The 8,545-nt window shown below is 44.9% G+C and overlaps 1 protein-coding gene across 2 annotated transcripts in view; it reads left to right on the top strand.

Annotated features, from left to right (window-relative positions):
* Nucleotides 1-8,545, top strand: part of Iqgap2 (IQ motif containing GTPase activating protein 2) — a 287,742-nt gene that overhangs the window by 73,800 nt on the left and 205,397 nt on the right. Inside the window, exon 1 of one of the 2 annotated variants that reach the window (XM_013349678.2) lies at nucleotides 6,819-6,837. The exons of the other annotated variant lie outside the window; for it this stretch is intronic. The gene's annotated coding sequence lies outside the window, so the exon portion shown is untranslated. Of the gene's footprint in view, nucleotides 1-6,818; nucleotides 6,838-8,545 lie in introns of those variants that run through there. 2 annotated transcript variants of the gene reach the window in all.

Raw genomic sequence — 8,545 nt, forward strand, 5'->3', positions numbered from 1 at the left:
TGTACAGTGCATGTAGCCATTCTCTCCTGCTGTTCTTGCAGTGCTCTGTACAGTGCATGTAGCCATTCTCTTGTGCTGTTCTTGCAGTGCTCTGTGCAGTGCATATCCTTACACAGATTTTCAGCTAATGACTACTGTATTCTGACTCTGACTTTTAACCGTGACCATTCTACCTGTGTGGCAGTGTATCTTTAAGGGAACAAGTTTGCTTGAAGGTGTTAGTACTACAGGGTTGAGTACTCTTGGACGTCTTGCTTCCAATATGCAAGTCTGAAGGTATATTTCTTAGCATCTCTGAAATGGAAGTCCTGTGAAATGAAGATGCTGTTTAGAGTAAGTAGCCTTAGAGATCCCTACAACCTCTTTGTCCAAGACCTTGAGTTTATCATTGGGAAACTCTCGTTGGCATGCTTGCATATTTACACAGGAACAAGTGTGATTTCAAATGACCTCATCCTGTCTCCTTTATTCCTGGAAGGCAGGTTTCTCCCTGGGTCTCGTCCTTCCTCTGCTGTATGTCATGGTCATGTAGTCATGGGGAGCCAACTGATGTCATTGTGGCTGTTTCTGTTAATGTTTGTCACTAACTGCATGCGTGTGTTTGTTCTCTGCTGAACGTTGAGCAGGTTGTATTCATGTGTTTAGGAATATATGTTCAAATGCATATATGTAGCAACTATTAAAGGAAAAGAGGTCATGAATTTGAGAGAGAGCGTGAAAGAGAGGGCTTAGAAGGAGGAAAGGGAAAGAGGGAAATAATATAATTATATTTTCAAAAACTAAAATTTCTTAGAAAAAGAAAAAATTTAATTGACAATTTCAATAAAATAAAGAGATGGAAAAAAGATATCTCATTGGAACAAATATAAGAAAAAATGAGGCTGCTTTTGATTACAGACTTCATGGACAGTAAGAACCGATTCAATGGCATGACCCTATCTGTGAATTGTACCAAGTAGAACTGATCACACAGTGTTTGGTTTTCTGGGGCTTTCCATCTGTTTAAGAAGATACTTAGAACCCCTGATAGCATTCCTTATTGTTCCATAACTGTTCACTTGTGCTCTCTGCCGTGTGCTTGAACCCTTGAAGAGGGGGGAATATCTAGCCACTCTGTTGCTCTGTCCTTCTTTCCTCCTCACACCCTTGCCTCCTGCTTGCAGCCAGTGTACCTGGAAGGTTCTCTGCATAATTCGTCATCTGCCTGCCCCTGAACGTGCTGGGCCCTTTCTCCAGCATCTCTCTTCTTCCTTGTATGACCAATTCTGACATGTCCGAAGGATGTTCGAGCTGTGCTTAGTGGCTGCCAAAAGTTCTCCACGATGCTCCCTGGTACTCATGCCCCTCCTCCCACTGAGCCTAAGAGGGCAGGATGCTCCCAGGATAGTGTTCTTTGGCCGTCATCACTGTGCCGAAAGTGCACTGAGGTAGCCTGCTTTCTGCCGTAGTAATAACTCCAAGCAAGGTGGTCTGGATAAGCAGTGATGTTAGTGATGCTTTTGAGTTCGAGGAGGAGATGCAGAGAAGCTTGATGGCTTTCTATCACAGTAGGGAGTAACAGCGGTGATGTGCTGGGAAGCAGAGCTGCTGTAACGTGGGCCAGCGGTGCGAGAGCTGTGCTCCGTGCCTTCTGCCACGCATGAGGTATGGGAAGTCTTGGCTAATGAGGCTCTGTCCCCAGAGTGTGGGGTGAGAACCAATCGATGACAGGAGTCAAAACTGAGTGAAAAGGTGGCTCTAGACACTGCCTTGGGATGAATAGGCTTTCTGAGAACTATGGGGAAGGAAGGAAGGCTCACAAGGAAAAGATTAGTGAGTGTTGCGCCGGTCAGGGTATTTGGGCAAAAGGTTAGAGTAGAGACTTCTGTTCCAGATGTAGTGGTGAGGGAGCGCAGAGAAGGGGTTCGGAAGGCGGTTTTGGAGAGCTATGAGTGCCAGGCCGGAATGTTTAGGTTTTACCCAAGGGTTCCAAGAGACGGAAGCCAAGAGAGCGCTGTGGAACAGAGTGGAAGACTGTGCTGAGAGAGATTCTGGCATTGGGTGGTCTAGGCTGAGGTGACCCAGCCCAGCAAGGTGCTGGGCCCGCCATGTCTGAAGAAGTTGAGTGCTATGTGCTGGCAATGGTAACCCAGAAGTCCTGTGAAAAGAAAAGGGGAAAACAAAATCACTTCATTTGTCCCCCAACAGTGAGAAAATAGCCACTCCACAAGTGGGGATGTAGTGTCAGTTAACTGATCTAAGCCACAGGAAAATCAGGAGCCTGGATCCTGTGCAGTAGCACAGCGCCCTTTATGTGCTGCATGTATGTGCGCGTGCGTGTGTGTGTGTGTGTGTGTGTGTGTGTGTGTGTGCGCATGTGTGTGTGCTCACATTTCCCTTCTCCCCACCATCCTCTCTCACACAAGGTATCTAGTGGATCTTTTTAGATCCCAAGTCAGAGAACATTACCTCTGTCTCCAGCCCTGCAATGGCCCCTGCTACCCTCCAACATAAAAGAAAATTTGCAGTAGCAAGGCACTGTCTACCCCCATCACCTTTCCGGTTTTGTTTCCTCCCACTCTGTTCATCTACTCCAGGCAAAGGGCCTTCTCTGGGCTCTTCCTGTTCCACAGCACTTTTCCTTGGGCCTTTCCACTCGGCTTGCCTGTTACCAGGTTAGATTATCATGTATCTGAAGCAGATAGTCACCTGTCACCCAACCACCCTACTTAACACTGGAACTCCCAAATCTAAAAGTAGATCTCCCTTATGCCCTGGTTATTTTACCCCTGGGTGTTTCTCTGAAGGACTCCATTACCAGTGCATCACTGAGATACTTGCCTATTAATGTGTTTTTCCAATAATAGAGCTATAAACCCAACCTAGATGCCCAGCGACAATTTTCTGGATACAGTGAGATTTCTCAAGTTTTAAAGAAGAAGAGGGTAATGCCGTTTGGAGGAAAGTGGATGCCATTAGGGATGGTTTGTGAAATGAATTGAGCCAGTCTCAGAAAGACAAATATGTTTTCTTTTGTTGAAATAAGAGCGGCTGAGCTGCGTCCCCTGCACCCGGCCGCCCACATGGCTAGCTTAGCTTATGTCCCGAAATAATTACACGGAAACTGTATTCTTTTAATCACTGCCTAACCCATTAGTTTCAGCCTCTTATTGGCTAGCTCTTACATATTAATCTAACCCATTTCTATTAATCTTTGTAGTCCACAAGCTGGCTTACCAGGAATGATCTTAACCTGCGTCTGTCTGCAGTGGAACAATCATGGCGACTCACTGACTCAGCTTCTTTCTCCCAGCATCCTGTTCTGTTTTCTCCGCCTACCTAAGGGTTGGCCTATGAAATGGGCCTAGGCAGTTTCTTTATTAATAAGAAATCATTCCCACATCATTCTTTCGTTTGTGGTTCATAGAAAAAAAAAATCATGTGTGCCTCTGTTCTAAACGAAAGTGAAACAGAACCATTCAGAGGAACAAAGACGACCAATGGGGGGAGGGAGAGTGCAGAGAAAAGAGAGGGCATGAGGGGCGTATGCGCAATGTGATACACATGCACATATGAAATTAATTAGTTAATCGAGACAAGTCCTATTATGTATCCTTGACTAGAATTCACTATGTAGACCAAGCTGGACTCCAACTCACAGAGCTCTACCTGTTTCTGCCTTCAAAATGTTGGAAAGAAAAGCTATACCACCCTTCTCGGCCATGTATGAAAATTTAAATTAAATAAATAAAAGTTTTTAGGGCAAAAAAACCAGGTAGTATTAATAAAATTATTATAAAGAATTTAAAAGGAAGAACTGAAACCACTGGGGCCTGTCTCCGTGCCTTCCTGCTCCATGTCTCAGCCATGTCCTACCCCATGTTGTCTGTGTCTGGTTCTCAGCCATGTCCTACCCCATGTTGTCTGTGTCTGGTTCTCAGCACCATCTACTCCATGTTGTCTGTGTCTGGTTCTCAGCCATGACTACTCCATGTTGTCTGTGTCTGGTTCTCAGCCATGACTACCCCATGGTGTCTGTGTCTAGTCTCACCTGTCTACCCCATGGTGTCTGTGTCTGGTTCTCAGCCCCGTCTACTCCATGTTGTCTGTGTCTGGTTCTCAGCCCCGTCTACCCCATGTTGTCTGTGTCTAGTCTCACCTGTCTACCCCATGTTGTCTGTGTCTAGTTCTCAGCCATGACTACTCCATGTTGTCTGTGTCTAGTTCTCAGCCCCGTCTACTCCATGGTGTCTGTGTCTAGTCTCACGTGTCTACCCCATGTTGCCCGTGTCTAAAGCTACATCACTTGTATCTGTTTCTTCTTGTCAGGTCAGGCTGGCTTAAAGAAGCCCGGCAATGCTGGCTGAGTAAATTGTGATTTATCTACCATAATGAATATGATCTACTTCCCCCTACAGAGTAGATTTTCATTATAAGAAATAACATTTGATCAAACTTCACTATAACCTGTATAAAAATACATTAGGTATTTCCTCTGATTTTTGCATCCCTCCAGATGCCATTTTCTCTCTCAACTTTTTTAGGGCAGTTTTGTAAAATATGTAGAATAACTAGAGAAGAAAATATGAAAGCAGCTTTCTAAAGAAAAACCCACTTGGCAGAGGGATTAAATCCCATATTGTGAAGTATTTGTACCCCACAAGGCTATTGTAGAGTATTAGTGCCTTGTAAAGAGATGATAAGGCCATTTAGTGTCACGAGGCATTCTGAGAGTGAAAACAGTGACAGCACCATCGCGTCCACCTGTGGGGCTTTTTGGCTTAGCCCCTTCGTATTCTGGCACGCACCTCTTCCCACCGAGACCCTAACAAGCATACAGTATGGGGAAAAGAATAATTGGAAAAGGATGCAGAGGATTTAGGTTGGTGCTTTGTGTATTTCAGGGCCAGGTTTGTTCTATGAACACGCACACAAGCCCACACACGGGTGCATATGTTCTCTCTCCCCCCGCCCCTCCTCTTTCCCCCTACTACATTTAAAAAAGAACAATGTTTCAGGGAATTCACGAGATCAGAGAAGACAACTTGAAGACTTTGAGGAGCTTTGAATTAGACTTACTCTTCGGAGTCACTTCCAGAGCTCGCTCAGCTTCATCCCTTTATTCCCATACGGAAAGGTTCCATGTAGAACACGTGGGTGTTTTCTAGGAGCTGTAGCCCAGTAACCCATTTCCCAGAGTAGTTACTACCTTTAGGTGTGTAAACATTGGTCCTGGGAGGGAAAAAGAAAACTCTTTTGATGTATAAAATACAGGTATTCACAGAGTACATAAACTGATGTACAATATGTCTATGAGTTTTGTTTTGTTTTTAAGAAAAGCTTCAGAGAAGTTAAGGAAAAAGTCATAATCTGCCTGAAGATGGGAATGAGGTGGGGAGGGAAACAGACTTGTGATCTGAGCTCTCCTTGGGGATCCAGCAGAGGGGATGTGTTCTGCACTCAGGCTATTAGAATACAGGAGTGTGGGCTTTTGATGGTCTAATGGGGAGATTTGCACCCAGGGCATGAGCATTAGAATACAGGCTTATCAAAATGAAGACCCTTTGGGTCTTTAGGATTTCTCATGCCAGCTCAAGTCTTGAAAGGCACTTGTGGGATCCTGGGACTAGCTGTCAGCAGCAGAATTTGAGGACAGGGGAAGAATGTTGGAAATGGCCAGCGTAAGTAGGTTGTCCTGATCAGAAGCAGGAAGTTGTGCTCTGGACTCTAAACCGCTGCCGTCAGCTTAGCTCCCTTTGAAGTCTTTGTATTGCTTTCTCGTTGGGCCCCCTCTTTTTTCTCCACCTCCTCCTCCTTTGGTTTTTTGAGACAGGGTTTCTTTGTACAGCTTTGACTGTCCTGGTGGGGTTCTGTCTTCTCTTACCAATCTTCTCATTTTCACTTCTCTTCCATACTAGAATAAAAGATGGGTGTCTACACTCTGCTCCTGGACTAAACAGAACTGCACGAAGCAGCTTGGTGGGGTAGATATGGTCTGACCCTGAGGACGGGCAGCCTGGGCCAGCTGTGGTAGCGGCCTAAGGAGACTGGTGTCTTTTGGAGAGGGTTCTCCCTGGTTCCTGTCTTCTGGACGGAAGGAATCCAGCCTGGACATACAGTTTAGGCAGAGTTTTACTTATCACAAGCAAAGCACAGTGCACTCTAGAGAGAGATCAGAGCAGGCTGTCCCCAAAGGAAGTAGTAAGCCCTTTGTGCTCTGCATAGCAGGATTTTTAAGAGGTCTCTCATAGGCCCTTGCTTGTGATTTAAGCATTGAGTTCCTCCCCTTGGGTACCACGCTGGTTTACCTGACTCTGCATGCGTGCTGTGGTGCTGAGATGTCTGTCCCTGTCGTTTCTCCTTGGCCTGTGCCATATTGGGAAAGTGCTTTGTCACCTTCCTTTCTGGTATGGCTGAAGGAACCTAACCTTAGTTTCAAGGACATCAAGCCACAGTGAGGCTTTTTAGTCATCAGGAAACACAGCTACTAAAATACAGCCATGGTTTCCTTGGTTACTTCACATCGAGCTGTCTGTCTATCTGATCAGGATGTACCTAGCCACAAAAGGGGAGGAGCTACATGACATTGTCCTCCACCCTGCTTATGTCTTCCTAGCTGCCTACTCTAGCAGGAGGAGGATATGCCACCCGAGAGTCACACGCCCCTTCCTGGGCCCAGCTTGAGGCTGGCTAGCTTGAGGCTGTCCCGTGGGAAGCTGTGACAGGGTTCTTTGTGTAAGAGACTTCAATCTCTGGCTTGAGTGCCGGGTAAAGATCATCACCGAGGGGCTTCCACTGAGGTTCCTTTCAGCATCTACTTGGACAAAAACTGTCAAGGTTTTGTTGTGGTTAGCAATGGTAGGTTTTTGTTTGTTTGTTTGTCTTGTTTTTGTTTTGTTGTTGTTTGCGTGTTTTGGAGACAAGTTCTCACCCTGTAGACCAGGCTGTCCTCGAACTCATAGAGATCTATCTGCCTCTGCCTCTCAAGTGCGTGGATCAAAGGCATGCACCACCATGCCTGGAAAAAAGTTTTCTAATGACTTAAGTCAAGGCTTGCTTAATGCCCAGTCTTTTGGGATATGTCTGAGATGGGGTTTGCAGCTCCTGTGGACTCTCCCTTTTAGATGACAAGAAACTTGATGATAAAGACTCTTCACCAGTTCCCTCGGCATCTTCAGTGACCCAGCCAAACTTTCCAGGCTGTTCAAAGTTCTTATTTCTTTTTACATGGTTTTTGCAATTTTTAGTTAAAATTCTCTGACCATCAATTATGAAGGAAATTAGACAGAATAGGGATGTATTTCTGCATGTAAAGCCAACAGCAATCTCCTCAATGTATAAGGAACCTTCTTCCAACACGGAATGACCACTCTTTTATCTCCTTCAGTGATAGACCACACACACTAAAAGCACCACTGTGAAACATGTGCAAACTCGCCAAACTGGAGTAACGCAAATTATAAAATACTATCCTGTTTCACCAGTCAGATTGGCAAGGATTAAACACGATGCTGCTGTTAGAGAAAGGGAACTCGGCATCCATGCCGTTCAGGTGGGAGTGTTAGAAACAGCCACTCCCTAGGGAGGGTGGCTTGGCAGAGGTGCTTCTGTGTGGCTCAGCAGATTCTTCTCCAGGCATGCTTGCTGCCACATTGTTTACAGTGAGAAATAAGCAACCTGCGTGTTTAGGAGGAAGTCACTGGTTGATGGAATTGTGTGACGTGAAGGTGTGTTTTTGTCATTGAGGGTTGAGTTTGTGAAGGGCAGTGATTTTGCATAACTGACAGGGTCATACAAAATAATACCTGAAGTATATGTTGTATAAACTAGTGTAAATTTGCTTAATGCTGATTGTATTTATTGCTGGGCAAAACAACTAAGGTTCTTAATATTTTTCAGAATTCCTTGAGTCTTTGTAATAAACAAAAATTACTTGCATTTTCAGGAAAACATATTAAATATTGCACAGTGTGGCATGTGGAAATAGAATTCTTAGCTTTGTAATAGAATGCCCATTAGTATAGTACTTTAATGATGCCTTTTCTTTAAAAAATCTACCTACTGGTTCACAAAGGGCAAGAGGTTTGATAAAAATGCTTTCAGCGTTAATTTACACGATATTATAGGTTATTGGAACAATGAGCTAAATTGAATTGGTACGGAATAGTAAAAGGAGAGAGTACTTCCCTGTCAGAAGGTCTCAGATTAGACTCCTGGTTGTGGTGGTGACATTTAATGGGTTATTTAAGCCCTTGGACCTGAAAATCCCCTACTCATGAAATGCTGCTAGTCATTTCTGTCCTCATAGGATCACTGCTGGGCAGTGCTAGAGTGGTGTGGAGGAGCCCAGTAATCTGATGGCTCCCCTCTCTTCTCTCTCTCTCTTCTCTCTCTCTTCTCTTCTTCTTCTTCTTCTTCTTCTTCTTCTTCTTCTTCTTCTTCTTCTTCTTCTTCTTCTTCTTCTTCTTCTTCTCTCCCCTTCTTCTCCCTCCTCCTACCCTTCCTCCTTTTCCTCCTTCCTCCTTTTCCTCCTTCCTCCTCCCTCCTTCTCCTCCCTCCTCCCCTA

The sequence above is a fragment of the Microtus ochrogaster genome, chromosome 19 (assembly GCF_000317375.1).
Source record: "Microtus ochrogaster isolate Prairie Vole_2 chromosome 19, MicOch1.0, whole genome shotgun sequence".
NCBI lineage: Eukaryota > Metazoa > Chordata > Mammalia > Rodentia > Cricetidae > Microtus > Microtus ochrogaster.